This window comes from Dendrobates tinctorius, unplaced genomic scaffold (assembly GCF_039654945.1).
Source record: "Dendrobates tinctorius isolate UK_male_01 unplaced genomic scaffold, ASM3965494v1 ptg000223l, whole genome shotgun sequence".
Classification (NCBI taxonomy): domain Eukaryota; kingdom Metazoa; phylum Chordata; class Amphibia; order Anura; family Dendrobatidae; genus Dendrobates; species Dendrobates tinctorius.
The window spans coordinates 26,673,585-26,695,326 of NW_027361890.1; positions in this window are offsets into that span (position 1 = coordinate 26,673,585).

Genomic DNA, 21,742 nt, shown 5'->3' on the forward strand with positions numbered 1-21,742 from the left:
TAAAGAGTGATCAGCTTAACAGCAATTACTTGCAAAGTCAATATTTGCCTAGAAAATGAACTCTATCCCCCAAAACACATTTCAACATCATTGCAGCCCTGCCTTAAAAGGACCAGCTAACATCGTTTCAGTGATTGCTCCATTAACACAGGTGTGGGTGTTGATGAGGACAGGGCTGGAGATCAATCTGTCATGATTAAATAAGAATGACACCACTGGACACTTTAAAAGGAGGCTGGTGCTGGGCATCATTGTTTCTCTTCTGTTAACCATGGTTATCTCTAAAGAAACACGTGCAGTCATCATTGCACTGCACAAAAATGGCCTAACAGGGAAGAGTATCGCAGCTAGAAAGATTGCACCTCAGTCAACAATCTATCGCATCATCAAGAACTTCAAGGAGAGAGGTTCCCTTGTTGCCAAAAAGGCTCCAGGGCGCCCAAGAAAGACCAGCAAGCGCCAGGACCGTCTCTTAAAAGTGTTTCAGCTGCGGGATCGGGCTACCAGCAGTGCAGAGCTTGCTCAGGAATGGCAGCAGGCAGGTGTGAGTGCATCTGCACTGTGAGGCGGAGACTCTTGGAGCAAGGCCTGGTCTCAAGGAGAGCAGCAAAGAAGCCACTTCTCTCCATGAAAAACATCATGGACAGACTGATATTCTGCAAGAGGTACAGGGAGTAGACTGCTGAGGACTGGGGTAAAGTCATTTTCTCTGATGAATCCCCTTTTCGATTGTTTGGGACATCTGGAAAACGGCTTATTCGGAGAAGACCAGGTGAGCGCTACCACCAGTCTTGTCTCATGCCAACTGTCAAGCATCCTGAAACCATGTGTGGGGTTGCTTCTCAGCCAAGGGAATGGGCTCTCTCTCAGTCTTGCCTAAAAACACAGCCATGAATAAAGAATGGTACCAGAATGCCCTCCAAGAGCAGCTTCTCCCAACCGTCCAAGAGCAGTTTGGCGATCAACAATGCCTTTTTCAACATGATGGAGCACCTTGCCATAAAGCAAAGGTGATAACTAAATGGCTCAGGGAACAAAGCATAGATTTTGGGACCATGGCCTGGAAACTCCCCAGATCTTAATCCCATTGAGAACTTGTGGTCAATCATCAAGAGACGGGTGGACAAACAAAAACCTTCTAATTCAGACAAAATAAAAGCATTGATTTTGCAAGAATGGACTGCTATCAGTCAGGATTTGATCCAGAAGTTGATTGAGAGCATGCCAGGGAGAATTGCTGAGGTCCTGAAGAAGAAGGGTCAAGACACTGAAAATATTGACTTGCTGCATTAACTCATTCTAACTGTCAAGATAACCTTTTGCTACTCATAATATGATTGCAATTATATTTCTGTATGTGATAAAAACATCTGACAAACACACATAAAAACCAGAGGCCAGCAGATCATGTGAAAATATAATATTTGTGTCATTCTCAAAACTTTTGGCCATGACTGTACTGATTTTGTTCTATTTCATGGGTAAAACTTCGGATCAAAGTACTAGCAGAAATATAGATTTATACTCATAGATTTATATGTGAGAGCATTATTTAGGGCTCACTCACATTGGCAAGTAGCCAGCGCATAACTCTGACAAGTGCTATCCGATGTTTCATCAGATACCACTTGCTCCAGTGCTATACTATAGGGCAATGCTGACTAGCGTACATTTACTCATGCCGAGTTAGGCTGGTTTCACATTTGCATCTGTTTGCGCAGTGTTTCATTTGCAGCAATCCGTATGCGTCATTTTTCCCTATTTTTTACATGGTGTATGCAGGGGCATGCATTTGCATCAGTTCGCATGCGTCAGCATACCATGCGTTGTTTTTCAGTGTGCGGTGGGTTCCAGCAAACGCATCATGTTGGATTTTTGGAAGCGGCAAAAATCCGACAAATATGCGCATTCATGCGCATGCGGATGAGTGCGTCAAATAAACGCATTACTGTCTATGGGAACGCATGCGTACACAAAGTCATGCGTATGCACATGCGTTCTATACGCATGCGTTTTTTAATGAGTTGGCCCAGGAAGTGATTCAACCATCTGATAATTGAGAGCTCTTTAAAAGGAAGTGTGGACACAGCAAGGCCACAACTCTCTGGACACTGGACGAAACTACAACACTGGCTGTGATGTACTGTGTACAATTCATATAGCGTCTTGTGCTTGGGTGCAAGGAAAACACAGGAGACGCAGGTGTGATTAGGAAGGACTTGTATTACTTCATACAAGTAAGCAAAAGGGTTCACACAGTTTGCAGATACAAAGGCAGGAGACACAGCAGGCAAGAGTAAACTTTAAACACAGCAGAACTTCCACAACAGGTTCATGGTCTCTCTGTTACTTCCCTTGCAACTGTGGATTTAGCAGGCAACAGGTTTCCAGTGTCCACAAGTGTTTCAAAGTTCAGCAGCAGCAGATGGCTGGAGTACCAAGTCCAAGACTTCCAGGAGCCAGGTCACAGGCTAACTGCAGACTTGATTCTGAAGCACTGATTGCTCAGCTGCGGCTGCTTAAGAGTCAAGAGGGAGAGAATCAGGGCGGGAACATGAAAGCTTGAAACTCCATACTGAGGGAAAGATAGCTGCAGCAAGACAGAAAGCAAAATGGCCGACGGAAAGACTGAGTTTCAAAAAACATGTCAAAAGAGACTCCCCATTACTCCCCCCTTAGGGACAGCCTCCTGATGCCCTCAGACCAGGCTTGTCTGGGTACCTCTGATGAAACTGGCGGAGTAAGCGAGGAGCATTAATGTTACTGACTGGTTCCCATGAGTTGTCCTCCACTGGGTAGCCCTGCCATTTAATCAAGTATTGTAACCGATCTCTGTACAACCTGGAATCTAGGATCCTTTCCACCACAAATTCTTCCTGACCATCGACCAGCACTGGGTCAGGGCGAGGAGAACAACGACCAGGAAACATATAGGGGGTTGCAGCCTTTAGTAGGGAAACATGAAAGACAGGGTGGATTCTCATAGTTCTGGGCAGTTGAAGACGACAAGCCATGGCACTTATAATTTTACTGATCTTATAGGGTCCAATGTACTTATGTCCCAATTTAGATGATGGAATTTTTAAGTTAAGATTTCTGGTTGATAGCCAGACCAAGCATCCTACCTTGAAAGCTGGTGCAGGTTTACGAAATTTATCTGCTGCTTTCTTATACCTTTCCTGAGCCAAATCCAGATTTTCCTTTAGAAGATCATTATTCTTTTGTAAAGACGTGATTCTTTCAGCCACTGCCAGCAAGAGCGTATCTATGGGAAATCGAGGAAGAATGTTAGGATGATAACCTAGATTGGTGTAAAAAGGAGACTGCTTTGTGGAGGCACTCTGAGAGTTGTTATAGGAGAACTCAGGCAGTGGAAGTAGATCCACCCAGTCATCCTGTAGGTGGCAGATAAAGCAGCGGAGATGTAGAGGTGGCTAGGAGAGCTGGGGGGGTGGTCCCTCTTTATACCACGCAGAGACGTACAGAGACAATTGGAGGCAACATTCGGGTACAACAGGTCCAGGTTTATTCGCTTGCTGTCCGCCTGACGGCCTCTGAAGTACACCGCACTTCACTACAATTCACTTCACTTCACTTTCCTGGGCCTCCGTTTCCAGGCCCGCTTTACACACCGTACCTTAGCACCAGGGACGTACATGCACGTACCGTCCCTACTTCACTTGATGACGCTGCTGACAGGTCCGTCACTGTGGCCGCCTTAGGCCCGTAAACCAACAGCGCTTCCACTGATCAGTCGTCGTGTCAAATACGGTGTCTCACACCCAGTGCCTCGTCCCTTCTGCGGTTCTTCCTGTCAGGACCACCCCCCTGACGTTCTCTCTCCTCAGTCCCCCTGGTCTGGATTCTCCTCACAGCGCACAGACTGTCGCAGTCCTCCTGTCACTGGAGCTCCCCCTGGGGACTGGAACCTTCTGGAACCCTCCCTCAGTATTTATAGCCAACCCGGTTCCTTGAAACTGTCACTCCGCCCCCCATGACCAACGGTTTCTAAAGCCCTAAGCTGTTGTCAAGTCCTTTGCTCACACTCCTCCCTGCCATCTAATGGTCAACCCAAGGTACTGCACGTCCACTACACTTTCCTAGCTGTTTTCCCACTATAATAACTGACACCTACCCACACTGTGCAAACCTTTCCTTTTTCACTCTGACTAGTCCGTCCGTCCGGTCACCTTCCCTACACTCTCCCTTCCTTTGTCCATTGTCGTCCTCGACAATCGTCATCCCTGCCTTCGTCGTTCTGAAGCTACACCTACATTCTGTTGTCGGACCAGCTGTTGAGCCAAACCCACTATCTGCGGGGGCCGAATCATACTGGGAGCACTATGCTCTGAGCAGCCTACTGCTACTCACCAGCGCGCACGCCACATGACAACATCTTTCAAATTGGGCTAGGTACACCCATATTCTCTCTATGGCGTGTACCTTCCCCTACTCTCCCCTACTGTCACTTTCCTCTATTCGGTACGCCATGATCGAGGTCTCTTACCTTCCAGATCATTACCAGCGCCCGCCTTCCTCCTTCAGGGATGTCCGTGGTGTTGGGGACCTGACCTAGGACAGCTGTCTCTCTCACGTCTTCCAACTCATTTTCCTTTCTTTCAATAACGGGTCATGGTCGGCATCCCGGTCTCCCAGACCTCCTCAACTCTTAGATCCCTACCGGATCTCACACTTTCCTTTGGTCCCGCAGACCTTCCCTTACCCGGACCTGTTGCATTTTACTTTGGCATGTTATACATTAAACAACTTTATAATAGCACTAGTACCCATTTTTATATTTTTTTTTTCATTTTCTTTTGCTCATTTTAAAACCAACATATAACAAAAAAAAAAAAAATTGCAAGTCTTCTTTCTCCCCCCCTTCCTTGGACCTGAACACTCCTCCATTTCTCCGTATCCCCGTTCTGTCAAGTTTCAAATCAGTAAATAACATCCTGTAAGAGGAACATACTAAAAACAAACTCAGCACATAAAACATTTTTTTTTTAAACTAGAACTGTTCTCCAGAACCTGCACTACAGTGCACCGAACTCTCGACAGTCTACTTCACTACGCAGTGGCTAGTAGTGAGGGACCCCACAGCCGTGGAGCCCCCGGGGATACTGAGGGTGTCCATTCAAGTCCTCTTCTTTTCCATGCTGGCCTCTCCTTGAGTGTGGAGCAGGTTCCACACTTCCTGCTCCCGGGCCTTCTTCTTCCTGATCACCTCCGCTACCCACACGGAGGGTACAGCACGGGCCCTGGAGTCCGGTGGGCGGGACTCCGCTGAAAAAGACCGCAAGACAGAAACGGCCGAAGATTTCTGCGGCCCAGCAGCCGCTGGGGTCAGGTGGCAAATGGGGACAACCGGGTCCTCGGGGGCTGGAATCACAGGGCCCGCCAAGTCGGCCGCAGCCAACTCCAGCACCGGCACAACCGTGGCCTCAGGACAGGCCGCATCCACTACTTCCAACGGAACCGGAGTAACGGCCGGTTCCAACGATGCAGCTGCTATTAGCAGGGGGAGCGCAGCAGCGTCTTCTTTGGGTGAGCTCCGCACTGGTGACTCCGGGCGGGGTAGTTCAGGGACTTGAGCGGGGGCCTCGCTCAGTTCTGCATACACCACAGGGTCCGATGTAACTAGGCCTTCCGGTGCGCAGGGGGCCGCGTGCTGTGGCAGAATGGTGGGGGCCGCTTGCGGAGGCACTGGTGGGGTCGGGGGTACTCTCACTTTCCCCGACGCTGCGGCCTCCGTCACACCATCACGCGGCTTCCCCCGCAGCCTCCGTTCCTCGCTCCACTGTCCTGTGGGCCTTTCCTCCAGACTCGGGGGCTCCGCGGAAAAGTCCTCTGCCGGTATTGGTGGCGGCCGTTCTCGCTGACTCCGCTCAGGCTCCGCTCCCCGGCTCAGCATCCCGCTTCCTGCCCGTGGTTCTGAAGATGACTTCTGGTGCAGCTCCATCTCCCGCCACCATTGCCACTCTAGGAGGCCGGTGCCCCGACACCCGCAGCGTCTCATACCGTCCATTGGGCAGCACTCGAATGGCGCCAGACAGCCGCAGCCAAGTTTCTCTTCTGTGCCACTCCCTCTGTGGAGTGGGATGTCGGCAGGCCTCTCCACCCACCTGTCAGGGTCCAATATATGGAAGCGTCGTTCTCTGGCCATATACTGCTTCCTTTTGGGGTACGTTGGAGGGGGTCCCAGTCCATTCTGAACAACTGCAAACACCCGGACCTCTCCTCTGCGCTGAAGTAATACCGCCATCTTGGGCAGAATCAGCTACTGCCTTGGATCCTCTGCAAGCAACGCAGATCCGACACAGCGTCCCAATTTGTAATCCACAGGTCAGTAATTGGTAGTCCACAGGTGTTTATAATCCGAAATGGAGCAGTCCAAGTTTTCCTCAGTCCTTCAGTCGCAGGACTGCCGCAGAAAATAGCGTATTAGCGGCGGCGATCCTGCCGACTACGCCAAATGTAGAGGTGGCTAGGAGAGCTGGGGGGGTGGTCCCTCTTTATACCACGCAGAGACGTACAGAGACAATTGGAGGCAACATTCGGGTACAACAGGTCCAGGTTTATTCGCTTGCCGTCCGCCTGATGGCCTCTGAAGTACACCGCACTTCACTACAATTCACTTCACTTCACTTTCCTGGGCCTCCGTTTCCAGGCCCGCTTTACACACCGTACCTTAGCACCAGGGACGTACATGCACGTACCGTCCCTACTTCACTTGATGACGCTGCTGACAGGTCCGTCACTGTGGCCGCCTTAGGCCCGTAAACCAACAGCGCTTCCACTGATCAGTCGTCGTGTCAAATACGGTGTCTCACACCCAGTGCCTCGTCCCTTCTGCGGTTCTTCCTGTCAGGACCACCCCCCTGACGTTCTCTCTCCTCAGTCCCCCTGGTCTGGATTCTCCTCACAGCGCACAGACTGTCGCAGTCCTCCTGTCACTGGAGCTCCCCCTTGGGACTGGAACCTTCTGGAACCCTCCCTCAGTATTTATAACCAACCCGCTTCCTTGAAACTGTCACTCCGCCCCCATGACCAACAGTTTCTAAAGCCCTAAGCTGTTGTCAAGTCCTTTGCTCACACTCCTCCCTGCCATCTAATGGTCAACCCAAGGTACTGCACGTCCACTATACTTTCCTAGCTGTTTTCCCACTATAATAACTGACACCTACCCACACTGCGCAAACCTTTCCTTCTTCACTCTGACTAGTCCGTCCGTCCGGTCACCTTCCCTACAGAGATACTGCTCCAGGGTCTGATTGGTCTGTTCTGTCTGTCCATTAGTCTGGGGATGAAAAGCAGAAGAAAGGTTTACTTTAATGTCCAATGCAGCACAGAAATTCTGCCAAAACCTTGAAGTGAATTGCACCCCTCAATCCGAAAACTCCATGCAAGCGAAACACATTCTGAATCATCAAATCTGATGTCTGCTTTGCAGTGGGTAAGCCGACATAGGGAATAAAATGAGCTGCCTTTGATAACCGATCCACCACCACTAGAATGGTGTTCTTCCCTTGAGAGGTTGGTAACTCCACAATGAAATCCATAGAAATGGAGCCCCATGGGCGGGATGGGGTTGTAATAGACCCGTTGGCGAGGAGCCTGGTGTTTTGCATCTTGCACAGACTTCACAGGAAGTGACATAGTTTAAAACATCCTTTCTGTAAGTGGGCCACTAAAAGAAATGAGAAAGAAATTATTGTGTCTTTAGAACTCCTCTATGCCCAGCTATCTTAGAATCATGGATGAGTTGAAAGACTCTCAATCTGACTGTTTCGGGTATATACAAGCGTTGTCCTTGCATCCACACACCATTCTTAAAGACAAGACTTAAGGGCCTTTTATATTTAGCGATGCACCAGCGATCCGACCAGCGATAAGACCCGGTCAGGATCACTGGTGCATCGTTAAATGATCGCTAGTGAGCTTCCACACAGGAAGATCTCACAGCGATGCAGCAGCGATGCAGCGGACGATACTTACCTTTCATACACAGCGATCCAGACGTCCTCCCGCCCGCATCCAGCGTCGCTCATCTCACACAGCAGGAAGCAGATGACGAGAAATGGAGCTGGACATTCTCGCGCGATCAGCGATGGACAGCGGGGGAGCCGGTCGGAGGTAAGTATCACACATAGCGATATCACTAGCGATATCGCTATAACGTCACAAAATCAGTGACGTTTTAGCGATATTGCTAGCGATATCGCTATGTGTAAAACCCCCTTTAAGTCCCTTGGAGGTTGTGCCAACAAAGAATCCGAATGGTATGCTTCCTTGATGTTAGAATCATAGAATCGTAGAGTTGGAAGGGACCTCCTGGGCCATCTGGTCCAACCCCCTGCTCAAAGCAGGATTCGCTAAATCATCCCAGTCAGATGTCTGTCCAGCCTCTGTTTGAAGACTTCCATTGAAGGAGAACTCACCACTTCTCGTGGCAGCCTGTTCCACTCATTGATCACTCTATCTGTCAAAAAGTTTTTTCTAATATCTAATCTGTGTCTCCTCCCATTCAGTTTCATCCCATTGCTTCTAGTCTTTCCTTGTGCAAATGAGAATAAAGTTGATCCTTCTACAATGTGACAGCCCTTTAGATATTTGTAGACAGCTATTAAGTCTCCTCTCAGTCTTCTCTTTTGCAAACTAAACATTCCCAAATCCTGCAACCTTTCCTCATAAGACAGGATTTGCAGACCGGTCACCATTCTGGTCGCTCTTTTCTGAACTTGCTCCAGTTTGTTGATGTCTTTTTTAAAATGTGGTGCCCAAAACTGGACACAATATTCCAGATGAGGTCTGACCAAAGAGGAGTAGAGGGAAATAATGACTTCACGTGATCTAGACTGTATGCTTCTGTTAATACATCCTAGAATTGCATTTGCCTTTTTTGCTGCTGCATCACACTGTTGACTCATATTCAGTCTGTGATCTATTAGTATACCCAAGTCTTTTTCACATGTGCTGTCACTTAGCCCTATTCCTCCCATTCTATATATGCTTTTTTCATTTTTATTGCCCAGATGTAGTACTTTGCATTTCTCCATGTTAAAAACCATTCTGTTAGTTGCTGCCCACTTCTCCAGTTTATTTAAATCTTTTTGAATCCTCTCTCTCTCTTCTCTAGTATTAGCTATCCCTCCTAGCTTTGTGTCATCAGCAAATTTAATCAGTTTACCCTCAATTCCTTCATCTAAATCGTTGATAAATGTTCTTAAGTAGGTCTTGATTATGAATCACTCCCAGGAATCTAGAGTCAGGAAGAATAGTCTTAGGAGTTAGTGGATGGGTCTCTGTTGAATGAATTCTAGAGAGTGCATCAGCCTTTCCATTGCGCGATCCTGGCCTATAAGAAATTACAAAATTAAATTGGTTTAGGAAGAGATTCCAACAAGCCTGGCGAGGAGTCAGGCACTTAGCCGACCTGATAAATTCAAGGTTGTGATGGTCTGTCAAGACGACTATTTGCTGTGCAGCTCCCTGAAGAAGGTGTCTCCATTCCTTGAAGGCAGCAATAATGGCCAGCAATTCTCTATTGTCCACATCGTAGTTCCTCTCAGCTGAAGACAACCGCTGGGAAAAGAAAGCACAAGGATGCAAGACATTCTTCTCACCTGTTCTCTGAGAGAGTATAGCTCCGACAGCACAGTCTGAAGCATCCACCTCTATAATTAAAGCAAGTTCGGGGTTGGGATGCACTAGGATAGGTGCAGTGGTAAATTTATCCTTTAGACGGGAAAATGCTTCTTGGGCTTGACGGGTCCAGGAGAACCTAGACTGTTTCCGGGTAAGTTGTGTAATAGATGACACTACCTCAGAGAAATGCCTAATAAAACGTCTATAGAATTTGGCAAATCCAATGAAGCGCTGCACCTCCTTAACATTCCTAGGAACTGGCCAATCTTTTATGGCTTGGGTCTTGCTTCCATCCATACTAATTCCTTGTGTAGACATTACATACCCCAGAAATTGAATTTGGGGAGATGAGATAAGCATAAAAGACAGTTTTTCCTGATGATCTTTACCCATAAGGACCTTCAAAGGCTCCGTTTCCTGATCCACTGGTCCAGAGGTCAGCAGGGAGCCATCCACGGTCTCCATCTGTGCTGGAGTAGCCTTCTTCACTGAACGTATCCCATGTTGCAGAGCAAAGGAGATATCCATAAAGTTGCCGCTTGCCCCTGAGTCAATCATAGCAGAGCTAGACACCCAGACAGAGTCAACCCAGAGTTTGATGGAAAGGAAGCAATGAGAATTGTTCTTCTTACAGCTCAGCTGGGACACTGCTGAGGAAACTTGAAAAATTGCAGCGTTCACACAGTCATCAGCCTCAGAACTAATGGAGTTTAAGTCTGAGAAATCAATATCTATGGCTGCAGACCTCTCTGGAGCCTGAGGCTCGGACATGACAGACCTCCTCTCGCAACACTCACAGTGAATGACTGCCGCAGTGGTCTTACGAGTATGGCTGGGGCAGTTTATAATGAAGTGCCCTGACTTACCGCAGTAGAAACATACTGTAGATTTTCTTTTAGGCGATTTTGTTTGCGTGCATCACTAAACCGTCTCTGTACCGAGTCCACCTGCATGGGTTCAGGTTCTGGTTCCCGTGTGATTTTACCCAAAGGTTCCTTAGCTGGGGAGGAAGGTAGAAAAAAGTTAGTGCGATTACTTTCGAACCATCTCTCCTGTCGGCGTTCAGTAAGATGAGCATCGATACGGATGCAGTAGTTAATAAAGTCACCTAACGCAGTGGGAGGGTCTGCACGAGCAAGTTCGTCCTTTATCAGAGGAGACAACCCTTTCCGAAAAGTAGATTTTTTGGCAGAACTGTCCCAAGTGGTATCAAGAGCCCATCTCCTGAAATCCAAGGCATATTCGGCTACTGAGCGCTTACCTTGGCGCAAAGTTAACATTGGAGAAAGAAGGATTTAGTTCAGCTCACCCCTCATTGATGCTGCAGCAAGGTCCGAACAAGGACACGTCTCCACTTGGACGTCCTGAAATACTTCATAGAAAAAGGAAAGTCCAGCTCAAGGAGTAAAATCCAGAATTTTCTTTATTTATTTCATTAAAATACAAGCATGGCTGCTATAGTCATCATTGAGGTTTTTACCCTGACATGGGACAGCCGCACAGAGAGAGCCCAGGAGGTTCTGTACCCGTTTCGAGCGGTATACACTTGTGGTGTTTGCAGGTACGCAGGATGCAGTGACGAGTCGCGAGACAATTTGGTGCTTTCTATAATAACGTTTATAAGACTAAAGGGAACTTTCCTCAGTCACGGCCTGATCAACGAAAGGGGGTAACATGGGTTGCCCTCGCAGGGGCTCTATACAAGCAAACACAAACGGGTAGAACACGACTACTTCTGGCAATAGCCGGTCACTATTGTGCCGCGGTATGGCTGACTACGTTTCCTTAATTATATAGTCAACTTAGCCGTCCAGATGTCCCTCACCGTTCGGGATGGTGGTCTTTCGGCGTAGTAGTCGCTGGGCCCAGTTGCTGAGGCGTTGACGAAGTCTTTACGCACTCCGGCATGCTGATGACACTGGAGCCCCACAGGCCCCGGCGGAGTCCTTGGATGGATGGGCCGCAGTCCCCGGACTGGGGCAAGCGGCAGCGATGTAGGGTGGCGAATCACAGGCCACCTGTGCAGCTAACGGCTGCGACGGGGAGTCCGTGGCAAGCAGAGGCTCGGCCCCTGCTGCAGACCGGAGTGGGACAGTGGTGGCCGCCGATGGCACTGTACTTGCCGCGGCCACTGGTGAGAGCAGGGCGGCTGCGGGTGGCAGGGAAAATGCCACAGCCGCGGGCTGGAGCGAGATGGCAGCGGTCGCGGGCGACCGCGGGTAGGCCGCAGCCACGGGCTGAGGTGAGGCAGCAGCAGGTCGAACTGGGGCCGCAGCGGCCGCGGGCTAGAGCAGTGCAGCAAGTCTCAGATGATTGCCTTGGCACCGTCCCTTTGGCATCCTCAGTGAGCATCTTCCCTGGCACTGGTAAGTCGCTCCAGCTTTCAGTCGCTCCCACGGTCTCCTGCTGCCTCTGTCCCGGTCTGCTGACTCATCATCCTGGGAATTCCCCGCCCCCTTTATACTGGTCCCTCCCCCAGCCCATGTGTCTGTCACAACGGTCTGTCCCCGAACTCTGTCCCCCGGTGACAGTTTCCCCCGGAACTCAGATGATGGCTCCCTTGGTTCCGGCCTGGACACTCTACGGGGGCCGTTCCTCCCACACTCCCCCGCCCTGTATGTTCGCCAGTCCTCGGGTGAGGGTTTTCGTAGACTCGGGTTAGTTTTTTGGGACGACAGTCCTTGTCGCCATACGAACTGGTCCTGTTCGTAACGTTCAGGGGGTTTGCCAACTGTTGACCGCTCGGAGCGTCGAAGCTCGGGTGTAGTGGAGTCTTCTGGGGTGGTGGAGGGTGGTCGAATAGTTGGTTCTGGTGGAATTCCCGGGTCTACTGTAGTGCCACTACTGGGGCGACCCGCAGTTGTGACGGGGAAGTCCTCTTCGTCATCTAGGTCCCAGACCGTGGGCGGGGGGGTCAGGGACCTGGAGGGTCGGTTCAAGCCGCGGGGGATCGGTAGACGTACAAGGCCATAACATGTTACGGTGCACAACCCGAGTGAGGGACGTGTTGTTTCCTTCAGATTGTATTTCATGCACAGGCCCGTCGGGGCTTATTCGGCACAACACTCGGTATGGGCTCACCTCCCACCGTGGTTCTAACTTGTTTTGGGGACGTTGATCAAGTACGAGTACCCGATCCCCAGTCTGAAAGTCAATGGGTGGGGGCAGTGCTCCCCCTTGGTGTTCTACATCCTGGAGCTTCATATGGACGATACGGTGGAGGGTCTCCAGCCGGTGGTTGCAGACCCACGTTGATACCCCGGTCCACGGTTGGGGCTCCTCCGGGTTCAATTCCACCTCCGTAATTCCTTTGCCTTCCCGTCCGAACAGCAATGAGTAGGGGGTGTAACCAGTCACTCAATGCACCCAACTGTTATATACCCACACCAGCTCGGGGACATATTCAGGCCAGCGGGCCTTGCGGTCGCTCTCCAGGGTGCGCAGCATTTGGATTAGCATACGATTGAATTGTTCGCAGGCTCCGTTTCCCTGCGGGTGGTACAGCGTAGGCCGCAATTTATCGATACTGTAAAGATGGTGTAGCTCTTCCATGACTTTTCCTAGGAAGTACGCTCCTTGGTCCGAATGTATTCATTGTGGACAGCCATACACTTGAATAAAGTTCCTACAAATCGCATAGGCGGCCAACTCCGCTGTTTCGTCTCGAGTGGGGGTGACCACAGTGAACTTGGTGAAATAGTCCACCATAACGAGACAATGTTCATATCCCTGATAGGCAGGACCTAAGGTCAGATAGTCCACCGTAAGAAGCTCCACAGGGGCTGATGTTACAATAGTTTGCACCAGGGCTCGTTGCGCGGGGGGGTTTAGTGAGCTCGCACGAGCGGCAGGTTCGGCAAACTTCTTCTACAGCAGCGTGCAAGCGTGGGTGGTACGCTATCTGCTGCAACCATTGTAAAGTCTTTTGAGCACCAAAATGAGCCCCCTTCTCATGGGCTTCCCGGGCCAGTTGGTTGAGATGGGCTCCGGGCACGATCACCTGCCATATCGTAGCTGACATGGTTCGTGACATGGCTTTTCGATATAAAAGTCCCTTTTTGATGATTAGTTTTTCCCACTGACGCAACATTGGCAACAAATCTTGGGTCAAAGTCTGTCTCTGTGAGCCCGTGGGCAATTTACTGGTGGCCACCCATCAGTGTAGGAGTCCAACTTCTGTATCTTCCAGTTGCTGCTGAATCCATTTGTCACTTGGCTGTTCCAGCATCCCTCCTAGGAGTCCAGGATGAGGTGCTTCTTGCGTGTTGACTGTAAGCACAGTGGTGGTGAGGGCGAACGGCGTCTCATCTGCTTCTAATTCATCGTCTCGACTTCTTCCTGGGGTGGTGTGTAGGGATTCTGGAGAGTGCGTCGGCGTGCACGTTTTCAGCTCCCCGTTTGTAGATGATCTTATAATTGAATTTGGCCATCCGAGCCACCCACCGCTGCTCTAGGGCCCCCAGTTGGCATTCTCCATATGGGCTAATGGGTTGTTATCGGTCCGCACTACTACTTCAGAGCCCGCTAGGTACTCTGCGAATCGCTCCGTCATTGCCCACACTACTGCGAGGAGCTCGAGTTTAAAGGAGCTGTAATTGTGCGGGTTGCGTTCTGAGTCGTGCAGCGACCGGCTACCGTAGGCGATCACTTTCTCCCGGCCGTCCTGCACCTGTGACAACACAGCTCCTAGTCCCTGGAGGCTCCCATCGGTATGCAGGAAGAACAGTTGCGAGAAATCCGCATATGCCAATACCGGGGCGTCAGAGAGAGCAGCTTTGAGATCTTGAAACGCATCCTCTTGCGGTTGCTGCCACTGGATCTTCCGTCCATTCTCCCCGGTGGGAGCCCCCTTCAGCAGGACTTGCAGGGCCGATGGTAGTAGCTGGCCAACCCCAAGAAGGCCCGCACGTCCTTCACCATTTTGGGGGTAGGCCACCCCTGGATGGCAGCGACCTTTTCCAGGGATGGTCGGACGTCCTCTGCAGAGATGGTATGCCCCAGGTATTCGATCTGGGTGCGAACAGGTGGCATTTCTAGGGCTTTACCTTTAACCCGTACTTCTGCAGCTGCCCCAACCGCCTCAGGTGGGCTCCACGTGGCTTCAAAGTTGAGGTCTCCTAGACACCGCTCCATCAACCGCTGAAAGGTTCCTGGGGCGTTGGCCAGCCCAAACGGTATCCGATTGAACTCGAACAGTCCCGTGGGAAGGATGAATGCCGTCTTGGCTCTGTCTTCCTCCAATATCGGCACCTGCCAGTACCCACTGGCCAGGTCTAGGGTTGAGAAGTGCGTGGCGTTCCCCAGGGTGGACAGAGACTCTTCTATGCGGGGCAATGGATACGAATCCTTGATGGTGCAGGCGTTCAACTTCCGATAATCCACGCAAAAACGCAGAGTGCCATCTTTTTTCCGAACCAGGACAATAGGGGCCGTCCAAGGGCTCTGGCTTTCTTGTATGATCCCCTTCCAGAGCATTTGGGCTAATAGAGTTTTCACTTCTTGGCATAGCTGCGGTGGTATTTGCCGATATTGCTCCCAGATGGGGGCCACTTCTGCCATGGGGATTCCATGCGTGATGGCCGTAGTACATCCGAAGTCGTCCTCGTGGCTGGCGAAGACACTGTAAAATTGTCCAAGAAGTGTCTCTACCTGGAGAAGCTGGGCTGATGCTAATACGGAAAGTTCAGCCTGCATTCTCTCCAGGATGACTCGACCGTTTTCTTTCTTTGTTGGGTTCGTACCGTTACTGCCCAGGGATCTTCGGGTTGCACCCTCAACTGGACTGCGGGGTCTGGCAGCATCTCCTCCAATGGCCTCACTAGTTTGGCCATTTCGGCCCGAGACTTCAGGGCGATGTCCTGATCTTCCAGGTTGACACAACGTACCAAGACGGTCCCTTACAGCACTGTGGCCAGGGAGCGGGACACCAGAATGCCAGGGTGCAGGCGCTCCGAGTAACATGGTTCCACCTGCACCTCCACGCCCTCCAGTGGCATTGGGGCGCGGATCGGCAGAGCATTCAGTCACTCCCACGGTCTCCTGCTGCCTCTGTCCCAGTCTGCTGACTCATCGTCCCGGGAATTCCCCACCTCCTTTTTACTGGTCCCTCCCCCAGCCCATCTGTCTGTCACAACGGTCCGTCCCCGAACTCTGTCCCCGGGGGACAGTTTCCCCCGGAACACAGATGACAGCTCCCTTGGTTCCAGCCCGGACACTCGACGGGGGCCATTCCTCCCACATGCTTTTAGACTCAGAAGTGTGAGTTTAAGAACGTATACCACTCAAAATGTGTACAGAACCTCCTGGGCACTTTCTGTGCGGCTATCCTATGTCAGGGTAAAAACCGCAATGATGACTATAGCAGCCATGCTTGTATTTTAATTAAATAAAGAAAATTCTGGATTTTTCTCCTTGAGCTGGACTTTCCTTTTTCTATGAAGCAAAGTTAACATTGCTGCTTCAGCTGTTGCACCTCAGTTGGGGTCATTAAACACCTGCCCCATGGCTGAAATGAAAGCATCAAGATGATTCAAACATTCATCCTCAGATTCAGTCAGAGGGTTTGCCCACATCAGAGCCTTGTTGGTAAGCAGCATGATTATAGTAAGTACTTTGGATCGTTCAGTGGGAAATTGTGAAGCATGTGCAGAGAAAAACAGGTTGCATTGGTTAATAAATCCCCTGAATTTTTCACGTTCACCATCAAAACGAAAAGGGGGCAACTTGGGGATCCCAGAACTCGGGATTATGGCTGGAGCCTGAACTCGTTCCTCTAGAGCCTCAATCCTGGCTCGTAAATCCTGAGTAGTTTGTCCAAATACTTGCAAATTGTGATTAGTAAGGTCCTGCAGGCTTGTAAAGCGGGTTTTTAAAGTCTGTATATCTGCAAGGATTTTATCAGTCACTCCGCACAACTCCTTTATGCGAGCCTCCATCTTCCAGATCCTTTAAGGCAGAAGTACTGGAAGGAAAAAAAGCACATAATATTGTTTACCTGTGGTAACACTCCAGAGTAAAAGAAGGGAATGTGCTCACCTGGAATGGTTGTGAGAAGTCACAACCACGGTCATCACAGAAGATATAAACAGATATCTGACATCCACGGTCACGGGAGACATGTCCTTCCCAGACCCAGCAGACACCAGCGTTGGCTTCAGAATCTTTTGATGTACTGTGTACGATTCATATAGCGTCTTGTGCTTGGGTGCGAGGAAAACACAGGAGACGCAGGTGTGATTAGGAAGGACTTGTATTACTTCATGCAAGTAAGCAAAAGGGTTCACACAGTTTGCAGATACAAAGGCAGGAGACACAGCAGGCAAGAGTAAACTTTAAACACAGCAGAACTTCCACAACAGGTTCATGGTCTCTCTGTTACTTCCCTTGCAACTGTGGATTTAGCAGGCAACAGGTTTCCAGTGTCCACAAGTGTTCCAAAGTTCAGCAGCAGCAGATGGCTGGAGTACCAAGTCCAAGACTTCCAGGAGCCAGCCAGGTCACAGGCTAACAGCAGACTTGATTCTGAAGCACTGATTGCTCAGCTGATGCTGCTTAAGAGGCAAGAGGGAGAGAATCAGGGTGGGAGCATGAAAGCTGGAAACTCCATACTAACTGAGGGCAAGATAGCTGCAGCAGGACAGAAAGCAAAATGGCCGACGGAAAGACTGAGTTTCAAAAAAACATGTCAGAACCTTACACTGGCTATGTAAGTACAGAACCTTAGAAAATGTCATCCTCCCTCACTGCTGTTTGTACTTTATACTAAATTTTCCTTTTGTTTACTTTTAGACAAGTCGACTGGCCTGGTACAGTGGTTGGTTCCTGGTTCCAGTTCGTCTCCTGGTGCTACTTTCTGTCTTTGTGAGGACAACACTTTCTATTTAAGTATAGAAACTTTGGAAATGTCTGTCTCTTTGAATGCTTTTCTGCTCCTTGTATACTGGCCGATTCTCTCTGGCGCAGTGGGAGTCTCCTGGTGCAGCGGTTTTCTCCATTTCATCTCCTGGTGCTAAGGTTGTCTCCTGTTGCTGCTGTCTGTCCCTGGCCTGTGCTGACTGCTGTGACGTTGGACTACTGCCTATAATGTAAGTATTGTTGTCTATTTTTTTCTTTTGTTCTACATTGCTTTTGGATCTTTACAAATTTAATATCTCTTCTGTTCATTTCTGGTGTGTTTCTCATGACTGCTGCCTGCGCTTCAAAATGTCCTCAAGTGAAGAAAAGACTTCTTCCCAGGGTGGACCTGACAAAGGTTATGTAATCACATTTGCTATACTGCTTGGTATGTATTGACTGGCAATATTACACATGTTAAATCATTTAATTTCTTTCCAGGTACCTGGCAGTGATGAAAAGCAGGAGCAGTCCAGTGGAGAGGATTCTTCCCAGGGTCGTCGGACTCATGTCTCAGGAGGAAAGACGTGGTGTAAGTATCCTTTCATCAGAGTTGCAATACAATTTTTTTTCAGTTTTACTTAAAATTCTTTTTTTCTATTTTATCTACAGGTTTCACAACGGTCAAAAGCTCCTGATTATGAATATATTGCCGGATCAATCAGGTTCACATAGCAATGGCAAGAACATAAGAAACCTCCCCTTGTTAGTATAGTGGTGAGTATCCCCGCCTGTCATGCGGGAGACCTCCCCGACGGGGAGGTTTCTTATGTTCTTGCCATTGCTACGTGAACCTGATTGATCCGGCAATATATTCATAATCAGGAGCTTTAGGTTTCACAATGGGAAGAAGCCACACTAGACATAGAAAACAAGCAACTTATTCACCTTGTGCAAGAGCGATTGCCATTGTGGGACATCCGTGACCATCAGCACTCTGACAATGTGGTGATTCGACAGCTCTGAGAAGAAGTGGCTACATCGCTGCTGCCTGGTTGGGACCGTGCCACTCTGCAAGCCAGAACTGATTTTGGTAAGTATGGCAATGTGGTCTGGACCGGCAGTGAACCTGTGAATGGATGTGCATTGTTTTCTAAATTTTTTTTCCCTTCACAGTGAGGCGAATTAAAATCTGTTGGCGTTCAATGAAGGACTGCTTCAACAAGGACATGAGAGAGGAGCTTCGGATTCGAAGTGGTTTTGCTGCAAGGTTCCACAAATGCAAGTACCACCGGGACCTTGCCTTTCTGAGGCCTGCGCTTGCTCAGAGAACGTAAGTATATAATATTTTTTTTTTATTTTTTTTTTTACTAATGTTTAATTTTTTCCACACACAGAACCAGGAGCAGCATAACACAACCTTGATTTTTGCACTAATGTTTTCTCTTTTCCACACAGAACCTGGTGCAGCACCACACAACCCAGATCATTCTCGGTTGAAGCGGCCCCTCATCTACCAGCCACTGAACAGACACAGTTCCAGTCATCCACCAACGATCGAGCAACCTTGCAGGCTTCACAGGCTGGGGAAGAGGCATCATCAGGTTTTCCCCTCTCCCAGCCCTCTGCTTTTACTGGATCTTCTCGTCAGCCGCAGAGGGCCTGGGAGAGGTCAGGCATGCCCGAGTTTCTGCAATTAAGCTCTGTCTTCCAGGATGGGGTTAGGTTGATTCTGACAGAGTGAAGAGTGGGTTCAAGGAAGTCAACAATCATCTTGACTGACTAGAAGCCAACCTTAACCCTTTCATGACCAAGCCTATTTTGACCTTAATGACCAGGCCATTTTTTGCAATTCTGACTAGTGTCCCTTTATGAGGTAATAACTCTGAAATGCTTCAATGGATCCTAGCAATTCTGAGAATGTTTTTTCGTGACCTATTGGGTTTCATGTTAGTGGTAAATTTAGGATGATAATTTTTGTGTTTATTTGTGAAAAAAATGGAAATTTGGTGAAAATTTAGCAATTTTCAAATTTTGAATTTTTATTCTGTTAAACCAGAGAGTTATGTGACACAATATAGTTAATAAATAATATTTCCCACATGTCTACTTTACATCAGCACAATTTTGGAAACAAAATTTTTCTTTCTTAGGAAGTTATAAGGGTTGAAAGTTGACCAGGGATTTCTCATTTTTACAACAAAATTTGCAAAACCATTTTTTTAGGGACCACCTCACATTTGAAGTCACTTTGAGGGGTCTATATTGCAGAAAATACCCAAAAGTGACACCATTCTAAAAACTGCACCCCTCAGGCTACTCAAAACTACATTTAAGAAGATTATTAACCCTTCAGATGCTTCACAGGAGCTAAAGCAACGTGGAAGGAAAAACATGGACATTTTAATTCTTCCAACAAAACTTTTTTTAGCACCAATTTTTTCATTTTTACATGGGCAACAGGATAAAATGGATCCTAAAATTTGTTGGACAATTTCTCCTGAGTACAACGATACCTCATATGTAGTCATAAACCACTGTTTGGGCGCACGGCAGGGCTCGGAAGGGAAGGAGTGCCATCTGACTTTTTGAATGGAAAATTAGCTCCAATCGTTAGCAAGACACCATGTCACTTATGGAGAGCCCCTGTGTGCCTAAACATTGGAGCTCCCCCACAAATGACCCCATTTTGGAAACTAGACCCTCAAAGGAATTTATCTAGATGTGTGGTGAGCACTCTGAACCCGAAGTGCTCCACAGAAGTTTATAACGCAGAGCCGTGAAAATAAAAAATCATTTTATTTCCTCAAAAAATGATTTTTTTAGCCCGCAACTTTTTATTTTCACAAGGATAACAGAAGAAATTGGACCCCAAAAGTTGTTGTCCAGTTTATCCTGAGTATACTGGTACCCCATATGTGGGGGATAACCATTGTTTGGGCACACGTCGGGACTCGGAATGGAAGTAGTGATGTTTTGAAATGCAGACTTTGATGGAATGGTCTGCGGGCGTCATGTGAAGTTTGCAGAGCCCCTGATGTGCCTAAACAGTAGAAACCCCCCACAAGTGACCCCATTTTGGAAACTAGACCCCCAAGGAACTTATCTAGATGTGTGGTGATCACTTTGAACCCCCAAGTGCTTCACAGAAGTTTATAACGCAGAGCCGTGAAAATAAAAATTCTGTTTTTTCCACAAAAATAATTTTTTAGCCCCCAATTTTTTATTTTCACAAGGGTAATGGGAGAAATTAAACCCCCAATGTTGTTGTGCAATATTTCCTGAGTACGTTGATGCCCCAAATGTTGGGGTAAACCACTGTTTGGGCACACGTCGGAGCTCGGAAGGGAGGGATCACCGTTTGACTTTTGAACGCAAAATTGGCTGGAATCAATGGTGGCGCCATGTCAAGTTTGGTGACCCCCTGATGTGCCTAAACAGTGGAAACCCCCCAATTCTAACTCCAACCCTAACCACAACACACCCCTAACCACAACCCTAACCCCAACACACCCCTAACCCGAACCCCAACCCTAACCATAACCCTAACCCCAACCACTCCTAACCCTAATCCCAACCCTAACCATAACCCTAACAAGAAGCCTAACCCTAATCCCAACCCTAATCCCAAGACACCCTAAACCCTAATCTTAACCTTAATCCCATCCCTAATCATAACCCTAACAACAAGCCTAACCCTTATCCCAACCCTAACCCCAACACACCCCTAACCCTAATTCCAACCCTAACCCTAATTCTAACCCTAACCCTAATGGAAAATATTTTCTTTATTTTATTATTTGTCCCTACCTATGGGGGTGATAAAGGGGGGTTATTTACTATTTTTTTATTTTGATCACTGCGATAGGGTCTATTACAGTGACAAAATGTCCCTGAATGATTGAAGGAATCTGCCGGCCAGCAGATTCAACGGGTGCACTGTGCATGTGCCTGCCATTTTGGAAGATGGTGGCGCCCATGCAGGAGGGAGGAAGGACACTGGGACTCAGAAGATACCAGGGGGGGGAATCAGAAGGCGGGGGAGCGGAGGGAAGGGGAGGGGGAGCAGATGCTGATGGCGGCGGCTGATTGCACCCGTCAGTCAGTGTGGGGGGTCAGATTACTGTCTCCAGCCATGGCTGATGACATTTCACCAAGTTTTATTGGTGAAATATTACAAACGCTCTGATTGGCTGTTTCACTTTCAACAGCCAATCAAAGCGATCATCGATCATAGCTGTGAGGGAGCAAAGCCATCCCC